General features: G+C 39.8%; 1 protein-coding gene across 2 annotated transcripts in view; it reads right to left on the reverse strand.

The window, feature by feature from the left end:
- Positions 1-16,325, reverse strand: part of MTUS2 (microtubule associated scaffold protein 2) — a 576,541-nt gene extending 560,216 nt beyond the window's left edge. Inside the window, exon 1 of one of the 2 annotated variants that reach the window (XM_032314531.1) lies at positions 16,235-16,325. The gene's annotated coding sequence lies outside the window, so the exon portion shown is untranslated. Of the gene's footprint in view, positions 1-15,901; positions 16,180-16,234 lie in introns of those variants that run through there. The other variant, XM_032314532.1, reaches the window with a different exon arrangement.
- Positions 16,326-16,764: the final 439 nt, after the last annotated feature.

A 16,764-nucleotide genomic window follows, 5' to 3' on the forward strand; every position in this document is an offset into this window, starting at 1 on the left:
AAAGCCCAGATATGGACCCTCAACTCTATGGTCAATTAATCTTCGACAAAACAGGGGAAAATATACAGTGGAAAAAAGATAGTCTCTTCAATAAATGGTGCTGGGAAAACTGGACAGCTATATGTAGAAGAATGAAACTCGACCACTCTCTTACACCGTACACAAAGATAAACTCAAAATGGATAAAAGACCTCAACGTGAGACAGGAATCCATCAGAATCCTAGAGGAGAACATAGGCAGTAATCTCTTCGATATCAGCCACAGCAACTTCTTTCAAGATATGTCTCCAAAGGCAAAGGAAACTAAAGCGAAAATAAACTTCTGGGACTTCATCAAAATCAGAGGCTTCTTCACAGCAAAGGAAACAGTCAAGAAAACAAAGAGACAACCCACGGAATGGGAGAAGATATTTGCAAATGACAGTACAGACAAAAGGTTGATATCCAGGATCTATAATGAATCCTCAAACTCAACACACATGAAACAGGCAAACATATCAAAAAATGGGCAGAAGATATGAACAGACACTTCTCCAATCAAGACATACAAATGGCTATCAGACACATGAAAAAATGTTCATCATCACTAGCCCTCAGGGAGATTCAAATTAAAACCACATTGAGATATCACCTTACACCAATTAGAATGGCCAAAATTAACAAAACAGGAAACAATGTATGTTGGAGAGGATGTGGAGAAAGGAGAACCCTCTTACACTGTTGGTGGGAATGCAAGATGGTGCAGCCTCTTTGGAGAACAGTGTGGAGATTCCTCAAGAAATTAAAAATAGAACTTCCCTATGACCGTGACTTACTTCTTAAGAGTTGGTGCAGCCACTTTGGAAAAGAGTGTGGAGATTCCTTAAGAAATTAAAAATAGAGCTTCCCTATGACCCTGCAACTGCACCACTGGGTATTTACCCCAAAGACAGAGGTGTCGTGAAATAAGGGCCATCTGTACCCCAATGTTCATAGCAGCAATGGCCACAGTCACCAAACTGTGGAAAGAACCAAGATGCCCTTCAACGGATGAATGGATAAAGAAGATGTGATCCATATACACAATGGAGTAGTATGCCTCCATCAGAAAGGATGAATACCCAACTTTTGTATCAACATGAATGGGACTGGAAGGGATTATGCTGAGTGAAATAAGTCAAGCAGAGAGAGTCATTGTCATATACTTGTGTAGCATAAAGAATAACATGGAGGACATTGGGAGAAGGAGAGGAGAATTAAGTTGGGGGAAATCAGAGGGGGGAGATGAACCATGAGAGATTGTGGACTCTGAGAAACTGAAGGTTTTGGAGGGGAGGGAGTAGGGGGTTGGGTGAGCCTGGTGGTGAGTATTAAGGAGGGCACGTTTTGCATGGAGCACTGTGTGTGGTGCATAAACAATGAATGCTGGAACACAGAAAAGAAATAAAATAAAATAAAAATAAATAAATTAACACAAAAATGAACCACATATACATGTAAACATCGTAAATCTATTTTAGAGCAAGGAAAAATAGATAGCAAATTTCAAAGTTATTACATTAAAAAAAAAAGAGTTCTTTAGTGTTGCCCACTGCCTAATATGTAATATATTCTAAACTCCTTTGCAGGTACCCTCCAAAAACATGGCTCCCGACCCTACTTCAACCACACCACTCCTTCAGCCACCCATTCATAACCATACTCTGGCTAAACCAACCTTCTAAGCAATTTCCTGGGCAGGACTAGCTTAAGCCTCCCTTATTTTACCTTTGTCCTTTACCTACCTCGTGTTCCAGGGTGGAGCTCAAACTTCTCTTTTTTATGAAGCCCTTCCTGACCACTACTGGTCCCTACCCAGTTAGAACTCACCACTTCCTCTGATGGACACTATAGTAGTTAGAACAATAAAGTAGGACTTTACTTGTCTCCATTATTACCTGTCTGTTCATAGATATGGGCTATATAAATTTTGAGAACAGATATCAGCAAATGTTTTCAAAATAAATGCAGTGTTAGAGCCAAAACCAGAACCTGAACCTGGATCCAACTTAAAACCAGTGTACTACGCTGTGTCTCTTGAATCTGATTTTATAAAAATAATTCCATAACCATCAATACAGTAGCCACTTAGCCACGTATCTCTACGGGATGCTTGGGATGTGGCTAGACTGAACTGGAATGCACTGTAAGTTTAAAATACACACTTTGAAGATTCAGTATGACAAAAGGAATATAAAAGATTTCAATGTGGGGGCGCCTGGGTGGCTCAGTGGGTTAAGCCGCTGCCTTCGGCTCAGGTCATGGTCTCAGGGTCCTGGGATCGAGTCCCGCATCGGGCTCTCTGCTCAGCGGGGAGCCTGCTTCCCTCTATCTCTCTCTCTGCCTGCCTCTCCGTCTGCTTGTGATCTCTCTCTGTCAGATAAATAAATAAAATCTTAAAAAAAAAAAAAGATTTCAATGTGTTAAAATGATAATATTTTGGATATGTTTGGGTAAGTAAAATGTGTTAAAATTAATGTGTTTCTTTTTGTCTTCTTTATTTGGCTACTAGAAAAACAATACACGTGTGGCTCACGTTATATTTCCATTGAATGGTGTTACTCTATGAAGTATGACTTTTCTCACTGATAAATCCGTTAGGATGATGCTAACTTTTCCTAAAGATTACAGACCACAGACATCCAACTGCGCCACTGTGTCACGTGGCATGGCCCTGCTAGATATACAGAGTTTGTGCCTACATTCCAAACTCACAGAATATTGCTTTCAGAGTTCTGTCAGCTCGCTGGGGTTCTTCTCCACCATCAGCTGTTGGTTCTTCCACACGTAACTCCTAAGGTTTCTAATTCTCCAATATAGTTATCTTATGAATTCTGAGGCAAAGGCCAGTAGAAAAAAGCAAGGCCAGGACTACGGAGAGGCCAACCACTTGCCTCAGGCACAAAATTTATTTACTTTTAAGATTTTATTTGTCATAGAGAGAGAGAGAGAGCATGAGTGAGTTCATGAGTGGGGGTCAGGGGCAGAGGGAGAAGCAGGCTCCACATTGAACAAGGAGCCCAATGTAGGACTCAGTCCCAGGACCCTGGGATCATAACTGAGCCAAAGTGAGATGCCTAACTGACTGAGCCACCCAGGCATCCCTCAGGCACGAAATTTAAAGGAAACCAAAAACTCAGGAATAGAGAAAAACACAGGAATCAAGATGAATAATAATAACAGCACTGTCATGTAATTCACCTACCGTAAAATTCACCATTTGAAAGGGTACAATCCAGTAGTTTAATACATTCACAATGTTGTTTAACTATTGCCAGTATCAAATTCCAGAACATTTGCATTATCCCCAAAGAAACCCATCTCAATTAGCAGACACTCTACCGCTCTCTCTCTGCCCACCCCAGGCAACCACTAATCTGTTTTCCATATAATTTTGCCTATTACGGACATTTGATATAAATGGAATCACATAATATGTGGTCGTTCAGGTTTGTCTTCTGTCAGTTAAAATGTTTTCAAAGTTCACCTATGTTATACCATGAGTCAATATTTCATTCCTTTTTATGGATGATAATAGTCTATGAATATACTACATTTTGTTTATTCATTCATAAGTTAATGGGTACTGGAATTGTTTCCAGTTTGGAGCTATTAGGCACACATTGGTGTACATAAATTTTCAATTCTCTTGGGTATAAACTTAGTAATGAAATTGCTGGGTTATCTTGTAACTCTATGTTGATAATTTGAGAAACTAGTAACTGTTTTCTAAAGTGGCAGCACCATTTCATGGTCCCACCAACAGTATATAGGGTACCAAGGTTTCCATATCTTTACCAATACTTATTATCTTCATTTTTTATGTTAGCCAGCTTAGTGAGTATGTTAGTAGTATTTCATTGTGCTTTTGTTTTCTTTGTTCTTAACAACCAATAATGTTGACTGCCTTTGCATATGCCTTGGCCATTGGTATGACTTCTTTTGAGAAATGTCATCTCAAGTCCTTTGTTCAATTTTTTAGTCATTTGTCTTTATATATTGAGTCATAAACATTCTTAAATATTTCGAGTATAGGTTCCTTATTTGATACATGATTTGTGAAAAATTTTTTCCAATTCTATGGGTTGTCTTTTCTCTTTCTTGATGATATTCTCTAAAGCACAAAAGCTTTTAATTTTTATGAAGTCCAATTTATTTATTTTTTTCTTTCATCTCTTGTGTTTTTGATGTCCTATCCAAGAAATTGCCTGATCCAAGACTGAGAAGATTTACTCCTGTTTTCTTTTAGTTCCTGCCTTAAAGTCAATGATCCATTTTGGATGAACTTTTGTTTATAGTGTAAAGTAAGGCTCAGCTTCATTCTTTTGCATGCAGAGTCTAGTTATTCCAGCACCATTTGTTAAAAGGACGATTCTTTTTCTACCAGATTGCCTGGTTACCCTTGCTGGTAATCAATGATCATAAATGTAAGGGTTTATTTCTGGACTCTTACTTTTATGCCAAAGATCCTTAAGACTCTATTTATGCCAGTACCACACTATCTTTATCACTGTAGCTCTGTAGTAACTTTTGAAACGAGGAAGTTCAAGTCCTTCAACTTTGTTTTGGTTTCTCAGGATTGCTCTGGCTATTCTGAGTCCCTTGCATTTCCATAAACATTTCAGGATCAGCTTGTCAATTTCTGCCCAAAAGGGAGCTAGAATTTAGATATGAACTGCATGGACTCTGTAGATGGAGAGCACTGCCATCTTGACAATATTGTCCTCCAATCCATGAGGAGGGAATGTCTTTCCACTTATTTAGGTTAACTTTAATTTCTTTTGTGATATTTTATAGTGATATTTTAGTGATAAATATAAATATATTTAAATATAAATATAAATATATAAATATATTAATATTTTATAGTTTTTGGTGTACAATCTTATGTGTTTTTGCTAAATTTGTTCCTAAGTATTTTATTCTTTTTGATGCTACTATGAATGTAATTTTGTTTCATTTGCAAATTATTTGCTATAAACATACAGAATTGATTTTTTGTTTATTGATCTTATATACTACAATCTTGCTAAATTTATTAGTTCTGAGTGTGTAGCCCTTAAGATTATCTACATATAAGATCATGTCATCTGCAAACTGAAATAGTTTTACCTCTTCCTTTCTAATCTGAATGTCTTTTATTTCTTTTTCTTGCCAAATTGCCTTGGCTAGAATCTCTGATACAACACTGCATAAATATGAAAAAATCAGGCATCCTCATCTTTTCCTTATCTCAAGGGGAATGCATTCAGTCTTTCACCAGTAAGTATTACATTAGTTACAGGGTTTTAGAAAATGCCCTTCATTGGCTCAAGGAAGTTTCCTTCTATTCCTAGTTTTGTAAATGCATTTATCAGGAAGTGCTGCTGCAATATGTCAGGTGCTTTTCCTATGCCTATTGAGATGATTATGCAGTTTTTGTACCTTATTCTATTAATAAGGTATATTCCAGTGATTTTCATATGTTAAGCCAATCTTGCATTCTGCAGATAAATCCCACTTGGTCATAGTTTAGAAAACTTTCCCTATGTTGCTGGCTTCAGTTGACAAGTATTCTGCTACAGGTTTTTGCTTTTATATTCGTATCAGTTTATAAAGTTGACCCTTGAACAACAGGGGTTTGAACTGTGTGGGTCCACTTACATACAATTTCTTTCAATAAATAGAGTACTGTAAATGTATTTTCCTTATGATTTTCATAATAACATTTTCTTTTCTCTAGCTTACTTTATTATATATAACAAGTATGTATAATACATATGACATACAAAATACATGTTTGACTGTTATCAGTAAGGCTGCTAGCCAATGGTAAGCTATTAGTTAAGTTTTGGGAGAGTCAAAAGTTACTCGTGGATTTTCAACTGCATGGGAGGTTGGTGCCCTTCACCCTTGCATTGTTCCAGGTTCAACTGTACTTTTCTTGTGATCACTTTGTATGGTTTTGTTACACTGGCCTCAAACAATGATTTGGGAAATGGCCCTTCCTTTTCCATTTTCTATATGAGATTGTGCTATACTATTGTTAAGGCTTCTTTACACATTTGGTAGAATTTATCAGTGGAGCCATCTGAGCCTGGGCTTGGCCCTGTGGGAGTTTTTTCATAATAGTTCACTTCAAAGTTTCTATTTCTTCTTGAGTAGTATGGTCGTCTATGTCTTCATAGGACTTTGTCCATTTCATCTAGGTTATCCTAATTTGTTGACGTAAAATTATTCATAATTTGATCCTTTTTATTTCTCCAAGGTGGATAGTGTTGCTCCTTTTTATTTCTGATTTCAGTAATTGAGTCTTTTCCGTTTTTCTATTGGTCAGCCAGATAATGGTTTGTCAATTTCATTGGTTTTTTTCCAAGGGACTAATTTTGGGGTTCACTGATTTTTTTCTATTGTTTTCTATTCTCCATTTTATTTATTTCTGCTCTAGTCTTTATTATTTCCTCCTTCTACTTTTTTGGTTTTCATTTGCTCTTCTTTTTCTACTTCCTCAAGGTAAAAGGTTAAGTTTGATTTGTGATCTCCCCTCTTTTGTTTTTGGGTTTTTCTCCCCCAGTTTAAGTTACAACTGACATATAGCATTCCATAAGTTTAAGGTGTACAACATAATTACTTACAATATATTGACTTACATATATTGTGAATTATCACAGCAAGTTTAGTTAACATCCATCATCTCATATAGATAAAAAAAAAGGTTTTTTCTATCTGATAAGAACTCTTAAGATTTACTCTATTAAGAATTTCATATACTATGTTAACTATAGTCATCATATTGCACATTACATCTGCAATATTTATTTATCTTATAACTGGAAGTGTATCTATTCTGTATATTTTGGCCACCTTCATCCAATTCTTCCACCCCTCACCACCACACTACCTCCAAAAATCACAAACCTAATCTCTTTTTCTATGAGTTCGGGTGATTTGGGCTTGGTTTGTTTGTTTGTTTGTTTGTTTTTAGGTTCTACACATAAGTGAGATCATATAGCATTTTTCTTTCTCTGACTTATTTCATGCATTATAATTCCCTCAAGGTCCATCCCTGTTGTTGTCAATGGCAGGATGTCCTTCTTTTTAAGCTGAATAATATTCCTGTGTATCACAGCTTCTTTATCCATTTATTCTGACTAATGGGCACTTGACGTTGTTTCCACGTCTTAGATACTACATATAATGATGTTATGAACATGGAGGTGCAGATATCTCTTCAATATAGTGTTTTCATTTTCTTTGGAATTCTTTCTTTTGGATATACTCCCAGGAGTGGAATCACTAAATCATGTGGTAGTTCTATTTTTAATTTTGGGGGTAACCCCCTACTGGCTTTCATAATGGCTATACCAAGATACATTCCCATCAACAGAGCACATGTGTTCCCTTTTCTCCACATTCTTGTGTGTGTGTATTCTTGTATATAACCCCTTGGCAGATATATGGTTTCTAAATATTTTTCCCATTCCATCGGTTGTCTTTTCATTTTTCTTACTTTTTTCTTTTGTTAGTATAGGCATTCACAGATATAAATTTCCCTCTAAGCACCAATTTAGGAACCCATAAGTTCTAGTATGTTATGTTTTTGTTTTCATTCACCTCAAAGTATATTCTAATTTCCCTTATGATTTCTTCTCTTACCCACTGGCTATTTAAGAGTGTGTTAATTTCCACATTTTGTGTATTTCTGAATTCCCTTCTACCACTGATTTTTAGTATCATTCCACCATGATCAGAAAACACTTTGTATAATTTCAATATTTTTAAATTCACTGAAACTTGTTCAGTCACCTTATATGACCTACAGTCTATTCTGGAGAATTTCTATATGCAGTTAAGAACAATGTGTATTTTGCTGTGCTTATCTGTAGTGTTCATTAATGTTTGTTAGTTCTAGTTTATAATGTTGTTCAAATCTTCTACTCTTTGTTGAACTTCTGCATTGTTTCAATCCATTATTCAAAGTGGGAAATTAAAATCTCCAACTGTTATTGCTGAATTTTCTATTTCTCCCTTCAATTCTTTCAGTTTTTGATTCATATATTTTGGAATCTGTTGCTATTTACACATTTATTTGTAAATGTAATGTCTTCCTGATAAATTGACCTTTCTATCAATATGTAATGACTTTCTTTATCCTTTGTAATAATCACTTACTTAAAGTAAATTTCTCTAATATTAGGATAGCCACTACAGCTCTCTTTTGGTTACTGTTTGCATGGTATAGCTTATTCTATCCTTTTACTTTCAAACTATTTGTGTTTAAATATAAAGTGATCTGTCATAGGGAGATTGTAGTTAGATCATGCTTATTTAATTTGTTCTGCCAATCTTGGCCTTTTTATTGGAGGGTTTAGTCCATTTACACATAATATAAAAAAATTTAAATCAGCTATATCATTATATTTTCTATATGTCTTGTGCCCTTTTGTTCCTCTATTCCTCCATTACTGCCTTCTTTTAAGTTAAATATTTTAGTATACCATTTTAAATCCCCTGTTGTTTTTTTGATTATGTGTTTTTTAGTTATTTTCTCAATGGCTTATACTATCTTTTATGTTTTTTTATGTACTTACCTTTACTTACATTTTTATATTTCTTCTATGAATTTGGGTTATTGCCTAAGTTTCTTTTGTTACAACTAAAAAGATTCACTTTCATATTTTTTGTAGGGAAGTCTGCTAGTGACAAATTATCTCATTTTTCTGAGATGTCTTAATTTTTTGTTTTGAAGGATATTTTTGCTGCATATAGAATTCTTGATTGGTCCTTCTTTCAGAACTTTGACTATGTCATCCTATTACCTTCTGGCCTCTGTGATTTCAGATAAAAGCTAGCTATTAATCTTATTGAGACTCCCTTGTACACAATGATTCACTTCTTTCTCACTACTTTATTTTCTTAGCTTTTGACAAGTTTGACTGACTAAGTATAGATCACTGTGTTTATCCTCCTTGGAATACATGGAGATTCCTGGGTTTGCAGATTAATGTTTTAAATGAAATTTGGCAAGTTTTTGGCCATTGTTTCTTCAAGGATTCTGTCTCTTTCTCACTCTTCCTTCTGGGACTTACATTATGCAAAAAACAAAAACAAAACTGTATAATTTCCATCAATTTACTTCCAAGTTCACTAATTCTTAGTTCTGCCTATTTAAATCTGTTGTTGAGCCCATCTAGTCATTTTTTGTCATTCCAGTCATTGTACTTTTCAACCTCAGAATTTGTTTTGTTTTTAGTAACTCTTCTTTTTATTAATATTCCCTATTAGGTAAGACATCATTTTCATACTTTAATTCTTTAGACATGAATTCCTTTCACTCTTTGAATACATTTATATTCACTAACTTAAAATATTTGTCTAACAAGTCCAATATCTGGGCTCTCTCAGGGACACATCTGGCTTTTTTCCCTGTATGTGGACTATATTTTCCTGTTTCACTGTATGTGTTACGTGTTTTTAAATAATATGGCAATTCTGAAAATCAGATTCCATTCTCCATGAAAGGTTTATCATTAGTGTTTGTTGATTTGTTAATGACGATGCTGTTTGTCCATTTCCTGGAATAATTCTATAAAGTCTGTTCATCACATGGAGCTGCTTAAGTCTCTGCTCAGTCTGCTTTAGTGATCAGCTAATAATAAAACAGAAATTTCTTTAAATGCTTTGAACTGATGTTTCACAGCCTTTGTTGTGGAGTTCTATGTATGTTTTCACACATGCTTTCTATGCTCTGATACACAGTTTACAACTCTGCCTTAGCTTTTTCTTCTTGTTTGTTTTAGAGCCTCAGTGTCAGCCAGAGGTAACAGATTAGGGCTTTCTCGAGACTTTCTCGAGACTTTTTTGATGGCATTAAAATATCATTTCTTTTTATTGCTCAGTTTTTTGATAACTCTTTAAATTTTGCACCAGAGGTAAGTGTCTGACTAGCCTCTCTCTAGTCCCAAACTTAGAGAAAGGCAATTTTCAGACATCTCTGCTTTTAAAAAAAAAAATCTCCAAACTGAGATATTAGCTTTAATTCACTTTTATATTCCATTACAATATCCTGGGCTGTCATCAAAATAATAACCCCAAAATCTAGCAGAAAAATTTCAGTGCAAAGTAGGAGTAGAGGACAAAGTAGTTATATTTAAACTATTTTCTTAAATCTTATAGTAGAAGCATATTATCTCACTCCATATAAAGCTCATTAGTAGTTACCAGTAAAACTAAAACAATGTGGATTCTTTTTAAAGAAATACTTGTTGGAGTCTGTAGAATTTATAAGTAATGTTTGGTGTATCTGCCATACATATTTCGTAAGATATTAATGCAACACTAACATAAAAATGCATCAGGCTTACAAATACCAATTTCAACCAAAGTATTCCTTTATATAATTTCAGTTCTCAAATTGGCATCCCCAGAAAATAATTAATGGAGATATAAGCATTAGGGACAAAAAACATGTTTGGCTTAATATGTGGCAACATTTCCAACCTGAGAAGACAATTGTTTGTGGAGAAAGACTGCCTGTCTTGACAAGCTATTCTGAGTGAGTAATTTCAAACAACATAATACAAAATAATTAATTCTGAATGATTTGAGATTACTTCCCCTACACTGGCATTTAAGAGATAGTGTTCATATTAGGTTTTTAGGTTAGTACTCTGCTGTAATAGTCTGGTTAAGTGTGGAAATTTAACTTCCCTATTAAGTGTTCATTATTTGCTTCTGCCGTTTTGTTATTTCTTGTAATCCGTGACTCCATGCTCCATTTTTTCCACTGTGCTTTTGTAAAGCATTTAAAATCACTATATCAATACTAGCCTATTTCTGGACAAATTTATTTACCTTATTATGGTCTTTAGAGATGCTAATACACCATGTTGGCGTTTCATTTCTGGGGGTGAGTCAAAGTTCCCCAAATCAATCAATATCAACCTGTCATTAATACTGGCTTGGTCCTAATCACATACACCACTGACAGCTTTAATGACTGTGTGTACACAATGTGTTTTGGTTACTAGCTATCAGGCAGTCATCTGGGCATGCAAGAGCCTCATCAGCCAAAGAGCAATTTCCCCTCCTCAAAACCTAACCCCAGCTGCCTTTAGGCCACAGGGTTCTCTCCAGCTCAGTTTCACCTCAGAAGTTGCTCTAGGTTCTCAGCATCCCCACATTCCCCAAGAAAGAGTAATGTGGTTCCCTTTGTCAATATCCTTATTCAGGACAGTTCTACTTGCTCCTAGGGAACTTCAGGGAGCCTAGGAAGAAATGCAACTTTCCTGCTGGTCCCTTTCCTGCAACAAGCCAATGGGAACCATCAATGAAGACAAACAACCTCCCTCCAACTCCCAGTTCATGTAATGGTGTAGACTGGATTCCAAGTCCCTGAGAGGCCCTCAGTTAGAACCAATGCCAAGCCACCACACCACCCAGAGTCCCCAGAGCAACACCGCCACTCTCCTGACACAGCCTTGGGCTGCTGAAGATGAGTGTCCAAGGGTAGGCCCAAGACACCACCACAACATAATTATAGAGATGGGCTGCTGTTATGGGGAGGCACTGGCCATCAGCAGTAGAGTCTCCCACAGCTGTCCGCAGCACCAGACCTCCCTGCTGCTCCTCCCATGTGCCAGGGGAGTTTTGGTCTGAGGGCCATATACAAGCTGTTCCCCAAAGAGCAAAACGCTCCCCCTCATATGGCCATATGGCTCATTCTTCCATCTCCTTCAGGGCTCCACTCTATATCCCTTCTCAGAGACGCCTTCCCTGACCACCCTCCTCAACCACAGCAATTCCCTGCCCTATAGTCCTTTCATGATTTAGTTTACTCTGAAGCACTATCCCTACCTGATACACTGAATATTTATTTAAATTTACCCATTACACTGTGAATTCCTCGGGGGCACAGTTTTCATCTGTTTTGTTCACCGCTCTGTAATACCTAATGCCTAGAATAGCACCAGACCCATACAGACACTCTAGACCATGTGGTGGATGCTATTATAGAAGAACAAAGCTGTGGGGCACCTGAGTGGCTCAGTCGGTTAGTCATCTGCCTTCTGCTCAGGTCCTGGGATCGAGACCCACATTGGGCTCCCTGCTCTGTGGGAAATCTGAGTCTCCCTCTCCCTCTGCCTGCTGCTCCCCCTCCTTGTATTCTCACTCTCTCTGTCTGTCAAATAAATAAAATCTTTAAAAAAAAAAAAAGTAAAGAAAAGAAAAACAAAGCTGGACACTAAGGGCAGTAAAGGCAGATTTTATTCAGCATATACTGCAAAGGGGGAAAGAGACTTCAGTACAGAACTGAGCTTACCTTCCATCCAGGTAGAGGTGACTGGGTGTTTTAAAAGAAGAATGGGGGAATAAAGGGGAACAAGCAAAATATATAAGCAGAGTCAAAAAGCAGGGTAGTCAAGGAGTCAGAGTCAAGGCAATTAGGCCATCTGCTCCTGCTAACTGGCACTTGTCAAAGTTAGGCTCCCATAGAGACTGGGAGACAGAGGCCCCATTCTCCCTAATGATTACAATTCAAAGGAATGGCGTTTAGGTCTTTGAGAAAGACACTCCTGATTTGTAGGAGATACATCTACATCTCAAAGGGGCAGAGAAAGGATTATGGTTGTGTTTTTCCTATAAATACTCAATGAAAGGGAAGTCAAGGGCCCACATTCAAGTGTTGGCTGGTACAAAGGGTAAATTCTTTTGGCAGCCTTGGGTTTTTTCAAACAGCAACTCAAGGCGGGGGATGGGTCATCCCAGGGACATGTCTTAGGCTGCTAGAAGCCATGTTAGGAGTTTTTCAGGTGTCTTAGTGTGTGTATGGCGTGGGGTGTGGGAGGAGTGGGCTACAAGTTGCAGTTCTTACAGGCCAACGCTGGGGTCAAGAGGGGTCCTCGAAGGAGCCTCACTAAAGTTTAGTCAAGGAGAGCGTCTTTGTGCAGGGGAGTGAGGAATGGATGGATGGGGTTTAAGGGCTGGTGCAAAAGGGATCAAAAAGACAAGACACGAAGGCATCTGAATAGGAAGTAGAAATCATGTCAGAGAAAAAGGAACAATCCTCCCCTCTTCTCAACAAGTCCCTTTCAAACATTCCAGCAGTGGACATAATCAGGTTGCTAATGGGGCACATCAACAGTGCATGTGAGTTCTCCTGACATGCACTTGTTTCCCACAGAATATTCTCCATCCCTGAGTTTGCTCCCTATTTAAAATTCATATTAGCGACAGATCCTGAGGAGTTTACAAAAAGATCTCCTAATGGAGATGATGTTATCTCTTTCTATTAACATTTTATTAATGAAGCTTCTTGTGGTAATTTCTTACTCTTTCCCCTTGGCAGCCTGCCTCTGAGACGTGGAAAGGCTTTAACCCACTTCCTCCCTTCCCCACTCCTGTCCCAGCTTTTCTCCTCTTCCAACTCACACCCAGATCCAAAAAAGCCCCATTTGTGCAAAACCATGAGGCAAAGGTTTGGTTCTCCAGGTAACCAGCCCCCAGCCCTGGGTTATAGCACTTCTCTCTTTTTTAGCAGGTCAACTACAACATTGACCAGATTTCGGTTTTTGTCTTTGTATAAGACTGTAGATGGTTAAAATAAGAAAAAGCATTTTTATAAGTTAACTTAACATTCAAACATAATTGAGAGCCAGAACAGATTCTGAGTTTGCAGAGCATTACATTTATATGATGGGAGGTAGGGGGGCGGGGAGAGCATCGTTCTTATTTAAAAAGCATCCAAAATGCAAATATAAAATTAAGTATGACCGTGTGAACACATTGCTTGTAGCCTTCCCAAGGGGCTCAGAAGAAGCCTGCATGAGGGGCCCTGAAGCTTAAGATTCATTAGCTTTCTGGTAAATCCGCCTCTATTGGGAGAAATAAAAGACTACAGTGGTTTATACCGCAGCATTAAAATCTCTAGAAAACCGCGAAGCATAACAGCATTCTATTACATCAGTCCTCTAGATGCTATTCTTATCTCTCTTTCACAAACCTCCATCCCTGCCGTTCCCACTAATTTGGCAGCAGCAATTCATTATAAAAGTACATGGGCTGGGTTGGGGTTGTGCATCCTTCCCCTATTTGGGCTCTAACAATCTAGTACTGTGTCAATTATGTAATAGCCAAAACAGGGAGTTTCACAGAGTAGAAAAAGCATAGTCGTAGTTCTTACATAAGCGTTCATAAACCATCCATAAGAACTGAATATTTGGAATTACATAAATAGACAGAAAGCACTGAGTCAGGTCTATTACCAACCTTAAAAACAATAAAAAGCTTTTTGCACTTCATTTACTAGTCTACATTAAGTTTTTAATTAGTTGTTTTGTTTTGTTTTGTTTTAGTAAGACTTGATTATCTTTTCGTGCACACAGAAGGAATACCTTGACACTACTTCTCAACTTCACTCTTACCTTGGCGCAAGGAAATGTCCCACCTAGGGTTTCTTTATGTATTTTACATGAAATTATAGGTCCCTGACAAACAACAATGATTTCTGCAGGTTTAAAAAAATCATCGAGGAAGACCTTTGGATAAAACACAAAAGCGTACATACTATAATTCTTTCCAATACCATTTTCCTCTCCCCCAATTTTCAACCACTTTTTTTTTTTTTTTAATTTACCTTACACCCCTGTAGCCACGCGCTGGGCTACAAAGCGACAAATTAAAAGAGACAGTGCTACCCCATGGATCTCAGCCCCGGATGCATAGGAGAATCACCAAGAGAGCGAACATTACATATGCCTCAGCATCAACCCAAACCATGATATATAAGTTGAAAACAGAAAGGAATAGGAGGTGGGGGCACAAGAGAGGGGTGCCTAGACATCGGAATTTCTGATGTTTTCTACTTTTATCTTCTTCTTCCCTGAAGAAAAAAAAAAAAGCCATAAATACGAGTAGAGATTTTATTGAGGGGGGGATCTTTAAAAACTGAGAGCTTACAATTACTAAGTTTCCATCAGATACTAAAAGAAAAATCATTCAATAGTTTGAAAGCCATAAAGGATATCCGTGGGATCTTTTTTTTTTTCATCTTTATCAATCAGTAGTCAAAAATTTTCACCAAGTTTCTTAATGGCCTTTACAGAATCTATTTTACTTTTTAATGTTTGGCAATTCTGTCAATTAAGTTCAGCGAAAAGGCCCTATATTATCTTAAGGGAACCTCAAGCTAAGATCGTGCTTCTCTTCAAGCAAAGTTTTGGTCTGAAAATACAGTTCTGACTTATCTTCAACCCTTCTCCTCAGATGCTCTGGTAATCACTTTTATAACTTTACCAATGAGCAAATATTTTTTAAAGCACTTACATAACAGAGAGTACAGGCGTCTTTGGTACCCTGCCAAGAGTACTTCTTTCCATGTTTGTATTTAAAATAGAATGGTAGTAACATCACTTGTGTGCCTGAAATTCCTTCTGTGCACAGGCTCAGAATGGAAAAAAAAAAAAAGAAAGAAAGAAAGAAAGAAGAAAGGAAAAGAGAAAATGGATGTAGCAAACCGCTTCACTGCTTTACCATCATAAAGCTCAGAGGAAATAACACATTCATACTAAATTAAGACGAAGACACAGAACAAATTATCCCAAGCTGGAGGTGGGGGGGAAGGACTCGACTCAACTAACCTACCACCCCTCCTGAAACAGAGGATGTTTAACCTGGCAGCGGCGAAGGCGCCCCATGAGCCGCAATCCCTCCGCCCAAGCAGGTGTGTGGGCAGGAAAGAAGAAGTGCTAGGAGGACAGAAAAGCCGAAAAAATACTGCGCTTGCCCTGAGCCCGGCTGCAACCGCTCCCTAACTCCATGCACCTGCCTGCCGGCGCGATCCAGAAGACAGGCTTGCCGACCCAGCCCGACCCCCGCTGGACCGCGCGGGAGAGGATTCGCTCACCTGGCTGGGAAAGAGCCAAGCAAGATGTGCAAGGAGCCGCCACTGCCCTAAATGGGACTCTCATTCGGGACCCGGTTCCCACACGCTTCCGCCGCCGCCGCCGCCTCCTCCTCCAGCTCGAGTTTTCTACGGACCGACAGGTCTGGACTGCCCGGACCGGCCACGGAGGTCCGAAAAGGGAGGGGACGCCCGACAAACTTGCCAAGAGGAGCCCGCGGAGGCGGCGCAGCCAGGGACGCCTCCGCACCTGCGGCGCGCCCGCCGGCGCCGTCACCCCGGCCGCCCACGCCCGCCGCCGCGCCCGCAGCGCCCGCTCCGCGCCCCCGCACTCACCTCGCGCAGGCACCGCCCAGGCCGCCGCCCCCGCTCCGGGCGCTCCGAGGCCACCGGCGCCCGCGGCCGGGGCCCGCCGACAGCCCGCCCGGGCGCGCCCCGGCTCGGCCGCCGCGGCTGCCGCTCCTCGGGCCGCCTCGCCCGGACAAAGACGAGCGACGAGGCGGGCGGCGGCGAAGCCCGAGCCTCGGAGCGCGGCGCGCAAGCCGGGTGCCTCGCTCGCAAGGTGCGGTCCGCGGTGACAGCCGCCGGGCGGCGAGCGGGCCCGCGCTGGAGGGCGGTGCGGGGCGGCAGAAGCGCGCACCCTCTCCCGGCCGCCCTGAGACGCACACGCCGGGGCCCGGGCACCTCCTCCCGGCCCGGCGCCCCGCCGAGCGCAGCCGCAGCGCCCTCTGCCGGCCGCCGGGCCTCCGTGCGCGCGCCGTCCCGCTCCAGCTCCGGGCAGGCCCCTGGGCCCGACGCAGTCCCAAAGCCTCGGCAGCCCCCAGGGAAGGAAGGAGTAAGACAGAGGGGTCGGGGGCTGCGGGGAA

The sequence above is a fragment of the Mustela erminea genome, chromosome 15 (genome assembly GCF_009829155.1).
Source record: "Mustela erminea isolate mMusErm1 chromosome 15, mMusErm1.Pri, whole genome shotgun sequence".
Taxonomy (NCBI): Eukaryota; Metazoa; Chordata; class Mammalia; order Carnivora; family Mustelidae; genus Mustela; species Mustela erminea.